Below are 14,076 nucleotides of genomic sequence, written 5' to 3'. Positions count from 1 at the left end.
GGTAAAGAGCTCATTGACAGCAGCCCTGCAGAGAAGGACTTGGGGGTTCTGGTGGACAAAAAGCCTAACATGAGCCAGCAGTGTGTGCTTGCAGCCCAGAAGGCCAACTGCATCCTGGGCTGCAACAACGGAGGCCAGGGATGTGATTCTCCCCCTCTACTCTGCCTTTGTGAGGTCCCACTTGAAGTTCTCCATTCAGGTCTGCACATTCCCCAGCACAGGAAGGATGTGGAGCTGTTAGAACAGGTCCAGAGGATGATCAAGGGGTGGAGCACCTCTCCTATGAAGAAAGGCTGAGAGAGCTGGGGATGTTCAGCCTGAAGAAGGCTAGGGGAAGACCTCATTGTGGACTTTCAGTACTTAAAGGGGACTTATAAAAAGATGGAGAGACTTTTTGCTCGGTCAGATAATGATATGACAAGGGAGAATGGTTTTAAACTAAAATAAGGGAGATTTGGATTAGATGTTAGGAGGAAATTCTTCACTCAGTGGGTGGTGAGGCACTGGAACAGGTTGCCAAGAGAAGTTGTGGATGCCCCATCCCTGGAGGTGTTCAAGACCCAGCTGGACAAGGCCCTGGGCAACCTGGTCTAGTGAATAGCATCACCGCCCATGACAGGGGAGTTGGAACTAGATGATCTCCAACCCAAGCTACTCTATGATTCTATGATATATTAATTTCTTTCCAACTTGGAAAATATCCCTCCTTTAAAATGATATTTTAAATGATCTTTGATACACTTTTTGAAAACAGCATCTTGGGATAAATGACAGAAGAGGCTTTATTTTCCTTAATTGCATGCTATCATGCCTGAAAATTCATAAAAGTTGGCATTAAGTAAATAAAAGTGCAAAACTGCATTTATTTGTATGCAGTATATAAAAAGAAACAAACAAAATTGAAACCCTCTGATAAGTACCACTTACCGTTAGTGACGGTATTGAAGGACAGTTTAGATGATGACGCAGGGGAAAACCCTGAAGTTCTTTCAGATGATGATTGAGGGTGCCTTATCTTTTTTAGTGAAAACTGATTGGATGATATATATATTTCTGGTGCCTTACTTGTCTAAGAGGACTGTCACTGCCACCAGAGAATAAAGAGTGACAGCAGTGATCCAAACCAATAGTGGTCTGGAGACAATCATACCATGAGTGTGTTAAAGGTGTTTTGCACATACAATGGATGTCAAGTGGACCAGCTTGCTGGGACTAATAGAAATGAAAGAAATTGATGAAAAACTGTTTTGTGAGGGGACTAAGTGCATGGAATCAGAGGAGGAGACGGGAATGTGGTGATGAAATATATAGGCTGGTAAGACAGAAAAAGAAAGGGATTTCTGAGTAAAAGCAAGGTACCTGATTTTTTTTAAAGAAGCACTGTAACAACTTTTGGAATACATTTAGCATTTCGGGAATAACATCTAGTCAGAAAGTGTGGAAGATCTGAGCACAAAGTAGCAAGAAAATGTTAGTTGAATAGATGCTTGTTATTGGTAGACTGACCATCTCAAATAGTTCATGTCACAGGTACTTTGTCAAGTTCATGTCACAGGTACTTTGTCATTTTATGGTAGGCTTCTTTAAGCCCCATTGGACCAATTTCTTTCTCAGAGAGGAAAAAAAAAAGGCAAAAAAAGAAAAAAAAAAGAAAGAAAAATGAGCATGATTAGCTCTCAGCCTTAGAAGTGCAGATGAAATGGAGGGCAGCCAAGAAAAAAGTGTTCAGTGCACATGGAAGTAGTGTCAAAAAGCTGGTAAAAAGGACCATCAGAGAAATTAGAGCAGAAATAGTAATACACAGAAATAGACATGTATATTAGCATTTGTCTTGAGACTAATATTCTGTCTGTGATATGAAGGGTACCTATAATATGAATGTTCCAGAGTGAGAAAATAGGAAAATACTTCAAAAGACTTTTGTCAGGTATACTCAAAATGGTTTTAATGGCATACACGAAATAGCCACAAACATGCCCAAGCTATGATGTGTAAGTGTCTAGGGAAGGTGTGGTCATCTTTCACTGCATAAGAAGTATCCATTATGTATGATTTTGCACATAATGGAATTGTGTCTTTTGTATTCTGCCACCTATAGTGTTTGCTTTTTGGATAGCTATATATAAATGTTTAATGAAACCAGTAGGTCTATAGTTAATGGATTTTTTTATTTTTTTAAACCTGGCATACAAAATCATGGACAGAAGGGCTTGATACAGTCCAGTGTTCAGGGCAGTTCCACGTCTGTTATAAATTTCTTATAAAAATATTACTAAAGCAGTGCAGGACAGTGGGAGCTTAAATTATGAAACATTGAACCAGATGAGTAAGCTCCAGTTTAAAAGTAGCTTATAGAATCATAGAATCATAGAATATCCCGAGTTGGAAGGGACCCATAAGGATCATCAAGTCCAACTCCTGGCACCGCACAGGTCTGCCCAAAAGTTTAGACCATGTGACTAAGTGCACAGTCCAATCTCTTCTTAAATTCAGACAGGCTTGGTGCAGTGACTGCTTCACTGAGGAGCCTGTTCCAGTGTACGACCACCCTCTCGGTGAAGAACCTCTTCCTGATGTCCAGCCTAAACTTCCCCTGCCTCAGCTTCACACCGTTCCCGCAGGTCCTGTCACTGGTGATAACAGAGAATAGGTCATCTGCCTCTCCACTCCCTCTCGCAAGGAAGTTGTAGACTGCGATGAGGTCCCAGTTTAATGTCCTTTTTGTACTGTGGTGCCCAGAACTGCACACAGTACTCGAGGTGAGGCCGCACCAGCGCACAGCAGAGCGGGACAATCACTTCCCTCGACCAACTAGCAATGCCATGCTTGATGCACCCCAGGATACAGTTGGCCCTCCTGGCTTCCAGGGCACACTGCTGGCTCATATTCAACTTGCTGTCAACCACAACCCCCAGATCCCTCTCTGCAGGGCTGCTCTCCAGTGTCTCATCACCCAGTCTGTATGTATAGCCAGGGTTGCCCCATCCCAGGTGCAGGACCCGGCACTTGCTTTTGTTAAACTTCATGTGGTTGGTGATCGCCCAGCTCTCCAATCTGTCCAGATCTCTCTGCAAGGCCTTTCCACCCTCATCCGAGTCCACAACTCCTCCAAGTTTAGTGTCATCGGCAAATTTGCTCAGAACACCTTCTAGTCCTACATCCAAATCATTTATAAAAACATTGAAGAGGACTGGCCCTAAAATGGAGCCTTGAGGGACCCCACTAGTGACCATCCGCCAGCCAGATGTGGCCCCATTTACCACAACCCTTTGAGCCCTGCCCGTCAGCCAATTGCTCACCCATCATATGATGGTTTTGTTTAGCTGTATGCTGGACATTTTGTCCAGTAGGATCCTATGGGAAACCGTGTCAAAAGCTTTGCTGAAGTCCAAAAAAATCACATCAGCTGGTTTCCCTTGATCGACTAGATGGGTGATCTTATCATAAAAGGAAATCAAATTTGTTAGGCAGGACCTACCCCTCATGAACCCATGTTGGCTGGGACCAATGACTGCATTGTCCCCCAGGTGCACTTCAATAACTTCAAGGATCATCCTCTCCATAATTTTGCCAGGCACTGATGTGAGACTGACAGGCCTGTAATTGCTAGGGTCTTCTTTCTTACCCTTCTTGAAAATTGGCACATTTGCCAGCTTCCAGTCCAATGGGACCTCACCAGATTCCCAAGATCGTTGAAAAATAGTTGAGAGAGGTCCCGTGATGACGTCTGCCAGCTCTTTAAGCACCCTGGGATGAATCCCATCCGGACCCATGGACTTGTATGGATCCAGGTGAAGCAGCAAATCCCGCACACGTTCAGGGTCGGTTGGGAGTTTGTCATTCCCACCGTCATGGTCCTCCAGCTCAGGGTACCCTGGGTCCCGAAGCCCATCATCAGCGTTGAAGACAGAGGCGAAGAAGGCATTAAACGTCTCTGCTTTGCCTATGTCGTTGTCTGTGAGGAGACCCTCCCCATCTAGTAGCGGACCTGTGTTTTCTTTGGTTCTCCTTTTTCCATTTGCATATCTAAAAAAACCTTTTTTATTGTCTCCCACAGACATGGCCACCTTCAACTCTAGTTGGGCTTTGGCCACACAAATTTTCTCCCTACAAACACGAACAGCATCCCTATATTCCTTCATCGTCGCCTGACCCTCCTTCCAGCAGCCGTACACTTCCTTTTGTCACCTTAGCTCCCGTAGAAGATCCCTGGTCAGCCAGGCCAGACTTCTGCCCCGCTTGCCTGACTTCCGATATTTTGGAATAGCCTGATCTTGAGCTTTTAGGAGGCAGTGCTTAAAGATGGACCAGCACTGATGGACACCAATGCCTTCAAAAGTAGTTTCACAGGGGACCTTGCTGACTAATTCCCTGAACAGCCTGAAGTCTGCTTTCCCCACATCCAGGGCTGAAGTTTTGGTGACAGTTTTCCTTCTGTCACCATAAATTCTAAACTCAACCACTTCATGGTCACTATGACCGAGACGGCCGCCAATTGCCACATCTCCCACAAGACCCTCTCTGTTCTCCAGCAACAGATCTAGGAGGGCGCCTTTCCTAGTTGGCTCACTTAGCACCTGCACCAAGAAATTATCATCTAGGTGCTTTATGAACCTCCTGGACTTGCTCGCGTCAGCCATGTGGTGATCCCAGTTGACATCTGGCAAGTTGAAATCCCCCATTAGGACGAGGGGAGTCGATCTCAAGGCATCTCTTAGTTCTGCAAAGAATAATTCATCAGCGTTGTCGTCCTGGCCAGGTGGTCTGTAATAGACTCCCACAACGACATCCCCTTTATTTGTTCGTCCCTTAGTCCTTACCCAGAGGCTTTCAACTTTGCCATCGCCGACTTGAAGTTCCACACAGTCCATCCCATGCTTCACATACATTGCCACCCCGCCACCTTACCTACCCTGCCTGTCCCTCCTGAAGAGCCTGTAACCATCTATTGCAAAACACCAGCCACAGGACTCATCCCACCAGGTTTTGCTTATGCCGATGATGTCATAGTTGTGGGACTGGGCCAAGACTTCCAGCTCATCCATTTTATTCCTCATACTGCGTGCGTTTGTGTAGAAGCACTTCAAATGCGCCTCCCTACATGCAGCACCTTGTGTATCTGACCGAAGGGCCTCACTAGGACACAGTCCCTCTGATTCTAGCACACCATCCCTTAGCTCATCACTGGCGTGCCTGGTTCTATCCCCTTCCCCCTTCGACTCTAGTTTAAAGCCCTATCTATCAGCCCAGCCAACTCCTGAGCAAAAATCCTCACCCCTCTCTGAGAGAGGCACATCCCATCTGGTGCCAGCAGGCCCGGGGTCGCGTAGACCTTCCCGTGATCAAAAAACCCAAAATTATGCTGGTTGCACCAGTCCCGAAGCCACGTGTTAATGTGACGAGTCTGCTTGTCAGCTTCGATCCCTCCTATCGGAAGGACAGAGGCAAACACAACCTGTGCCCCTGATCCTTTAAGTAGTCGCCCCAAAGCCCTAAAGTCCCTTTTGATCACTCTCGGACTTCTCGTTGCTACCTCGTCATTACCAGCCTGAAAGACCAGTAGCGGGTAGTAGTCAGTGGGCCATACCAGGCGCTTGACTTTCCTAGCGAGGTCTCTCACCCGAGCCCCAGGGAGGCAACAGACTTCCCTGTGGGTTGGGTCTGGTCGGCATATTGGGCCCTCTGTCCCTTTCAAAAGGGAGTCCTCCATGACAATAACCCTTGTTTCTTTTTTGAGAGCTGATGTAGCAACGTGGGGGGTAGGGGACCTTGCCTTAGGCATCCTCACCAACTGGGACGGGCTTTCGCCTGCTTCGTTGTTCTGGTTGTCATGTTCTAGAGCTTTGTACCTGTTATATAAGGGTAGATGGGAAGGTGAGGTGGGCAGGGACAGGGCTCGCCTACCCCCCCCGAACAGGAACCTGCCTCCATTCCCCCCCTTGGCTTAGGTCCCCTCCTGCTGCCTGGCGGGATGAGGGAACTTTTGTCTTCCGCGTAGCACGAGACATTTGTGCTATGGCAGGCTCGTGAGTCTGTCTCAGAGAGGGCAGAGTACACCTCCACCAGTCAATTTCCATCTCTCACTCCCTGATGCTTCTGAGCCTGCTCACCTCCTCCCGAAGCTCCACTACCTGGCTGAGCAGCTCTTCAACCTGGGCACACCTGCCACAGGCATACCCCTCGCCGCTGCTGTTGGATGCCGACAGAAGACTCGGGCACACCCTGCAGCCCAAGACCTGGACGGCTGTGTGTTTCCCCGAGCCCTCCGTCTGAGTAGCCACATCGGTTACAGCGGCTGGAGAGGCCGCAAGAGATGCGGAGGCCATGGTTTTCTGCCTGGTTGATAACATGACCAGGTTCCTCGCAGGCAGGTTACAGGTACCGAAGGGAAAGACCGCTGCAAAAGACCGGCGAGGGACGCTCCCTGCTCGAACTGCCGCGCAAACTGCCGTGCCACGCCCTGTTTGCCAGCCCTGGTCGCCGCGCTCCCTAGAGGCTGCTTTTGAACGGCCGGGGAAGGGGCGCTGCTGGCTTCGCCTACGCCTCGTCAGCCTCCCTCACGAGGGCTGCCGGGTCCTGGCGGCTCCCTCAAGTGGCCTCGATGTCGGAAAAAAAGCCCTGCCTGTCCCGATCCCCCGCTCCGCTGCAGAACGCGTCTGCCCCGGAGCCGATCGCCTCGGCAAGTGGCCAGGTTGTTAGTGTTTTTGTTGTTGTTGTTTTGTTGTTGTTATTTTTGTTGGTTTATTTGTTTTTCACAGCAAAGGTAGATTGCTTTTTTTCATTTTGCTTTCTAACAATGCCCCAGATTCAATGGGAAGAGAGCAGGCACTCTGTGCTTGAAAAGCTTATGAATTAAAGAAAATAGATTTGAAAAGCTTATGCATTAAAAAAAAATGGATTTCATGCTTTTAGATTCTACTCTCCCATATTTGTTTTGAAGTCTGTGTGTTTCCTCTCTGCTGGTGGACTTGTCAAGGAGCATTTCTTGTCAATTAGTAGCATTTCGTGCCATGCAAGAAACTGGACTGAGGGAATATTTGCAAAGAATAGACGGTGGCACATACACAGAATCACCAATACTTGCCATTCTTACACTCTTTTGTTTTAAGCAAAATCCTCACTAAAACTAACCCAAAGCATTTCTTTCTCTAGTACAGTGTAAGTAGTTTCACACAGGACTCATAGTAGATATTCAACTAAGAGAACCTAATCAGTGTAATTGATTGCTATTAATCAGGGTTAGAAATAAGCATTTATCAAAACATCAGAAAATGGATAGCCATGCCACCCAGCAAAGTTTTAGAAATATGATACTGCTTGGAAAATATGTGGCGAGCCAGTCTAACTATGGAATTATAAATGGCAACTACTGATTTGCAGTTATTTTTCATCCTTTTATATGCTTTTCCTCTCATTTTTCTGCATCATTTTGGTCCATGTTTCCTTGTGTTGATTTTCTTTTGCAGGCCACCTGCCACTCATTTTTTAATCTCTTTGTTTTTACGCTCCTTTTGTGTGAAGTAAATACTAGTACCTTTTCCTACATGCTTACTCCTGTAATTGAAAAGACTGTCTACTTTTACATAACAAAATTTTACAGAAATGTTTTAAGGGTTCTCAAGTACTTACCAAGTTGCTACTTATCTGAACACAAACTATTGCTTATTTTAACAATCAAGCTAACGAGAAATTCTTGCAGAGATTTTTCCCCTTGCTGGAAGCACCAACAGAAAGATATCATATACACAGTCAAAGTTGGAGTCAGAGATGCCGGGCAAATGCAGTGCGATTTGTTTGATCCATAATAGAATTGCTGTTGTTATCAATTGAGAGAAGAAGGGAAAAAATGTCTGTTTCAATTCTGCTTGGCCTAGGTAAAAGAGGAAAAGTTAAAGAAAGTGGGAGGAAAGTCATGTTTCCTCTCTACATACCACAAGTAAAAAAATGGTGGAAGTTAAATTAATGTTTTATATTTGTGGTGGGGGCCATGCCTTTCATATAATTATTTTTTATATTATATTATTATTGCACATACAGTTTACCACCAAAGGACTTACTTGACTGCTTGTACCTGTATGCACGTTTAGCTAAAGTTAAGACCAGGAATGTGGTCTTAGCTAAGGTCTTCTTTTCTTACTGTAAGCACCTGAGAAATCAACTTTTTTTTTTTTTTTTTTTTTTTTTTTTTAGCAAATCCCCATCCTGTCTCATCCCCAGTGTTTTTTCTGTCCCATGAATTGCTGCTGTGGCAGGCTGCTCCCAAACAACAGCTGACAACCTGTCAGTTTTGTGATTAGTGTTGGTGAGTCCTTGGATATCATTAGCATATGTTAATTACTCATTAGTGTACGTACATAGCATGGTGAGTGTCTCTGGACAACCCTGTGTGCCCATAATATTTGCATATGTCTTTCTGAAAATTCCTTTTTCATCAAAGTAGTCAAAGCAGTAGCTCTCATGCTTTGCAGACAGAGAGTGACATTTAAAGAAAACAACAGTGTTTCCCCACAATCACAGATGTATCCCCATCACAATGAAAACATAGTGTAGGGAAAGTTTCAGAGTGGCTGACCACAAATGCTTTAAAGTGGCCAAACCCATTAACGATGGTGCACTTAAAAGAGGGAAGGAAAAAAAAAAAAAAAAAAACACTTGAAACGTCTTATTTTTGAAGTAATGAAAACTCACAAAGCAAACAGCATAGAGTGCTGTGTTCTCCTTTCATTACTCCTTTGCACTTTGTGTGTCCCACTTTTGATATGGGAGAATACAGCTTTATTTTCCATAACCTAGAAAAGCTGATGTTTTGAATATATATCATAATTAACTATAATTTGCTTTTCTTCACATGTTCTATGGTACTGAACCTGGCTTTATATTAGCTCATTAATATTTTTTACTTCTAGTGTCTTAATATTTACTCAAACACTAAAACCATTAACTTTATTAGTTCATTACTGTTCAACCCTCCAGAAATTTTCCCTGGTCTCCTTAAAGGAGTATATACTTATACTTTTATCAAACTTCGGGAAATACCTGTGTCCTCTGCTTCTGTCAACATAAAAAGTCAAGTAACAACATAAACGCAATATCTGACTGCATCACGTTAGGTACAAAGTGTTTCCAGTAGCATTTAATATGTAGAGGCATTATAGGAAAAATTTTCCTATAGATCATTTTGAACATGGTCCTACATTTAATATTTTATATCATATTATTGGTAAGTGCAGATGCAAAGTGTTTTTTTTTATTACTTCTTTTTGGTTGAACTTTTAGGTTGACCATGATCAATTACTCCAAATATTGTTGGCATATGTGCAACAGTGTCCAGTATCATAGCTTTGGAGCACCCCCAGTTCCTCAAAAATGAAATAAACAATTTTATCTACTAGCATTAGTTCCTTGGCTGCTACTTTGCTAACATCTGTAAATTGGCAGATGCCTCCTTTACAAAACTCTGTTTCTGGAGAGATGATTGAATAAGTTCAGAGTTGTGCCTCATTGTGTTCAGAAATAACTTGGACACTAGCAAGTCTAAGCTAAGAGGATTTCCACCAGCAACACCCTCACTGGGAGTAGTCCCAAACATAACGGTGCCTTTAGGGCTTTAAAGGGTAAAAGAAGAAAATGAAGATCCTAAGCTGCTAAGTTTTGTAGCCTCTGTTGTAGCAAGTAGTGATGCACTGCCAGAGGGTTCCTGTATGCTTTTGTTTTAAACAGTAGTGATCTTATTTGAGTTTTATCTCTAACAATTATGTATTTGGCAAAATCAGTGTTATTGCTGTAGATAATGCCGCTTCACCTGTTTCTCTACTTAAGACAGTGAGAGGAACTGAGTAATATTGTTATGAGATGTGCTTGCTTTCACTAGAGAATAATAGGGTGGCAAACATCCTGTAGCAAATAACTGTATTTGAATATGATCCCATGTTCCAGGACTTGGAGACTATATCCCTTTCATTCAAAAGTGACATGAAGAATAATAGCTGAACCACGCTGAGTGAAATCGCTTAATCAAAAACATTTAGCTGTTTGTCATCTTCATAACATCTTTATTTTTTTCAGACCATTGTTTTCAGTTGTCTCTTTGCAGTACACCCAGCTATAACTGTTGCTTCTGCACTAAAATGATAATAGTGATATAAGAGTTCTTGGTTTATCTTTCTGAGAGCTGCTAAGGACATATAATCTTCCAAGACACTGTTAAATAGTATTTCACCATTATCAACAAGATCTGAGCTTTACAAACTCACAGAACTAATTTTTCAGGAACATTTTCATTTTTGTTCTATTAAATTGTAAAAAAATGCAAATGTCTTGTGTATTTAAAAACATGATTGCTTTTATTATCCTCCCTTTGTTTTTGATCAATTTCCTTTTTGCACGATATATATAAGGTTAAAAAAAATAATAAAATAAAAACAGGAAAGAAAAAAGGGAAGGGAAAGGAAAGGAAAGGAAAGGAAAGGAAAGGAAAGGAAAGGAAAGGAAAAGGGGGGGTGGGGTCAAAAATCTCCACAGAGTGGGTTGTTCTGCATATACGTATTTATTAATTACCTACACTGATTAAACAGTGCAAAGTGAATTGAATACTGACACAAGATAGCAATTTGCATGTTCAAGCTAGTATACTTTTACTTAGAGGTGATAAAGCATAAACAACACCGTTCAATCTTCCCCATCAAACTGTTCGTGTTTTATGAAACTAGTATTTAAGCAGGAAGGAATAAAGTTCATAGTTATAGTCATATTAAAGTATTTGGGATTTGGCTTATTAGACCAGGATATGTCCTCTTACTGGCTAAAGTTTAGTTTCTAGTGTTGAAGAAATAGAAAATGTAGCCTCTGTATGGTATGTTTACCATTAAGTATGGATATATTTCATAATTTTATGTCAGTCTCAACATTCTGCTTCTTATGCATGACTCCAATGAAGTCTGCTTCTCTGCTTTTTGTACTTTAACTAGCATTGGAAATGAGTTACTATATTTAACTCTTCAGCATTATTTCACATTTATTCTGATACACCATGGTAATTAAAATAAATAAAAATATTTTAATGGGAATACAGGAGGAAGTTTGTTAGTTACCCAAAGAAAAATGGTCTGAAAAAAAGTCCAAAACAGAGTTCTGCTTATTATCAAAACCAAGCCTTGGGTAAGGAAAAAAAAAAAAAAGAAAAGTAATTTTTGCCACTGTCTCTTAACTATGTCTTATGATGGACAAGAAAATATTGGTGGAAATGAATTAGAGAATTACAGTGGTGGTGGACAGTCATTCAAGCATTGGTATAGTCCAGAGAAAGGCACAGCTTTCTTTTTGTGCTTCCGTTAAGCAAAAAGTGGACAGCATCTGACATGCAGGAATGGGATAGTGTCCCTGAAGCTTTAACAGTGAGATATATGCCCCACTAGTCTAAATGGGCTAAAACAGAGGGCAGCACAGACACAGCAATTGTAGAAGCAGCCCAAGAAATGAGAAGAAAAATTTCCCAGGAGGCATAATTACCTCAAGTACTGTACAGAAATCTCTCCTATCTGACAAAACAAATAAAAACATGTTTTCATGATTAAAAAAAAAAAGTCTATATTGTATTATATTATACCCCTAAAATCGTCACTTGGTTTAGGCAGAAAAAGAAATAATCTCATCGTGCTTTTTTTTTGTTGTTGTTGTTGTTTTGTTTTAACCATGACTGCATATAATATCTTAAAAAGCTATGTAACTATCCCTTGGAAAGTATCACCGTCCTCTAGGAAATAATGGAGAAGGACTGCATTCCTCTGAGTGATTGAATGTCAGCTATCTTGGAGAAAATCATCACTCCTTTCCATCCTTATGTTCTCAGAATTGCAGAATGATGCCATAAAAGGACTTATTAGGAAAGCTGTGCCTTTAGTTCTTTTAGTTGAAAACACTGAAGATGACTCAAGAAATACAAGATCTGACCTTGAACAAATCTAAGCTGCATGATCAAGTTACTGAGCTAAATCATGTGGCAATACTCCATGTTTCCTGTGTTAACTTATGCCAAATTCAAGGAGATTCCACATGAAAGAGAGACAATTTAAGATTAAACACTGCACTACTTCATAACCCATGTGCAGGAACAGTGGAAAGTTACCCATCTCAGCTGAAGTGCAACAACATTACAATAAATTCTATAGAGGAATGTCTACAGCCAGCAATTAGTAGATATCTTACATTATTACTTTTTCTTGTTGTATATTCTTGCCAGTAAATAACTATAATCTAGGGGGACAGGCAGATGCCTCATATATCAGATAATTTTCATTATTTGCTTCTCAGATCATGAAATTGCCAGGATATCCCTGTCTGACACTCCAATGAACCTCTGAAATGCTGACAGCAAAGCAAGGCAATCTAACTCATTAGTCACATAGGATGTGAGCAACAGACAAGGCTCAGCAGATTTTGAGATTGTGTCTGCTTGTTCTGTGTTTTGCCCTTTATATTGCTGCTGTGCTTTGTGTTGGTGATTTCTATTTCCGTTTTGTGGACATTTCCCTACTTTCACTGACCTTGTCCCACATTTAGGGCTTTCTATCCACGTCTGTATCTGAATTAATTACACTTTCTGCACATTTCTTTCATTAATTGTCTTCTCTCTGCTTCACTCATAGACCCTTCCTGGATCCCATACATACCCTATTTTTGTAGTTATCTTTTTTCTTACTGAGTCACCCACAAAATGTATCACTTTTTTGATTGCTTTATTGTAAGTCAGATTCTTAGCAACATTTTCTTGCTTCTTCCTGGTTTTCTATCCTTTCAACATAGAAGTTCACGTTACAGTTTTATAAAAATCTACATTGTTTGTTTTAGAATTCTTGTGATAACTATTCCTAGGTATAAATTGAGTTGTTGTTTTTTGTTTGTTTGTCTAAATATGCTCCCATCAGAAGGAGTTTATTTGTTTTTCTTGCTATTATTATTATTATCTCAGGAAATAGCAACTTTGGGAGGAAGCAAGTTAGCGTGTGTTGAAAGTTGGAGAGAGCAAAGCTTTTGGACCCTCAGGGGAGCTTTGTATTCATTTCTCTGTGAGCTCTACTGGTTAGCAAGTCTGTGTTTCATGTGCGCTGTGTGTAACGTCCTTGCACACAAAGAACAAACAGGATTTCTGTCAAAATGGCATAGTCCAAGTTGAGATAACAACAAACAAGGAAAGAACAAAAGTGAGACATCCACAAGGGAGACAGTGGATGTGCATCTCCTCTGATAATCTAATTAAACTGAAGTCAAAATTGCTACTTTCTACCACTTTCTAGAAAATCAAAGCTGTAGTAGCAAGACAAGAAATAAGTACCTTGGTTCAAAGTTAAATATTGCATATCATATGGCTCTTTCCCAACGGACATCCGTATCTTTGAGGCTTTAAAGAAAGGCCATTTATCATTTACTGCTCCTCTTGTGACAGAGAATGTTTGCTTCCCTATATCAAAACTGACCACATTCTTTGCATACAGGAAATAAGCGCTAGCTAACTTCTTTACTGCACCTTGAAGTATCTGAGTGAACAGCTTTACTTTTTAAAGGAAATCATCTTCCACACATTGAGTGTGGGCTATGCTACAGTAATTGCATTCATTTTGGTACTGCTGACTTTTAGCACTCAGATTTCTGGACAATACTTAATCATGATCTAGTCTCATTCAAAAATTAAATTCTATTTTTATTTAAGGAACTAGAAATGCCAAAAAAGGGTACTAATTTATTATGCATTAGTTATTAAGAGCTATTAAGAGTTATTGATATTGATATTGATAAGTATTTGTTAATTCTAAATGTTATTTGTTCGTTGCCTATTTGAGGATATTTACCATGGTAAAGTTATTTTTCTGTAGTTCTATACATTGCTGAGTAATGAATTTACAAATCACCCATTATTTCTTTAATGCTAAACTGCATATGGGTAAAAAGAAATCTCTCAAAACCATTAAAAAATAGATATATGAAGAACTAAACTCTTTCTAGTTACAATTGTCATTGTTCCTTTTGTTTTAAAGCAAAGACTTATAGCAAATAATGTTCCTAGGCATCTCATATTTCAGA

General features: G+C 41.3%; 1 protein-coding gene across 3 annotated transcripts in view; it reads left to right on the top strand.

Moving 5' to 3' along the window:
• The window catches only part of DOK6 (docking protein 6), a 214,043-nt gene that overhangs the window by 166,988 nt on the left and 32,979 nt on the right, over positions 1–14,076 (top strand). The gene's annotated exons all lie outside the window — the stretch shown is intronic.

Source organism: Cygnus atratus, chromosome 2, assembly GCF_013377495.2.
Source record: "Cygnus atratus isolate AKBS03 ecotype Queensland, Australia chromosome 2, CAtr_DNAZoo_HiC_assembly, whole genome shotgun sequence".
Lineage (NCBI taxonomy): Eukaryota > Metazoa > Chordata > Aves > Anseriformes > Anatidae > Cygnus > Cygnus atratus.
This window is presented reverse-complemented; position numbering and strand designations above follow the sequence as displayed.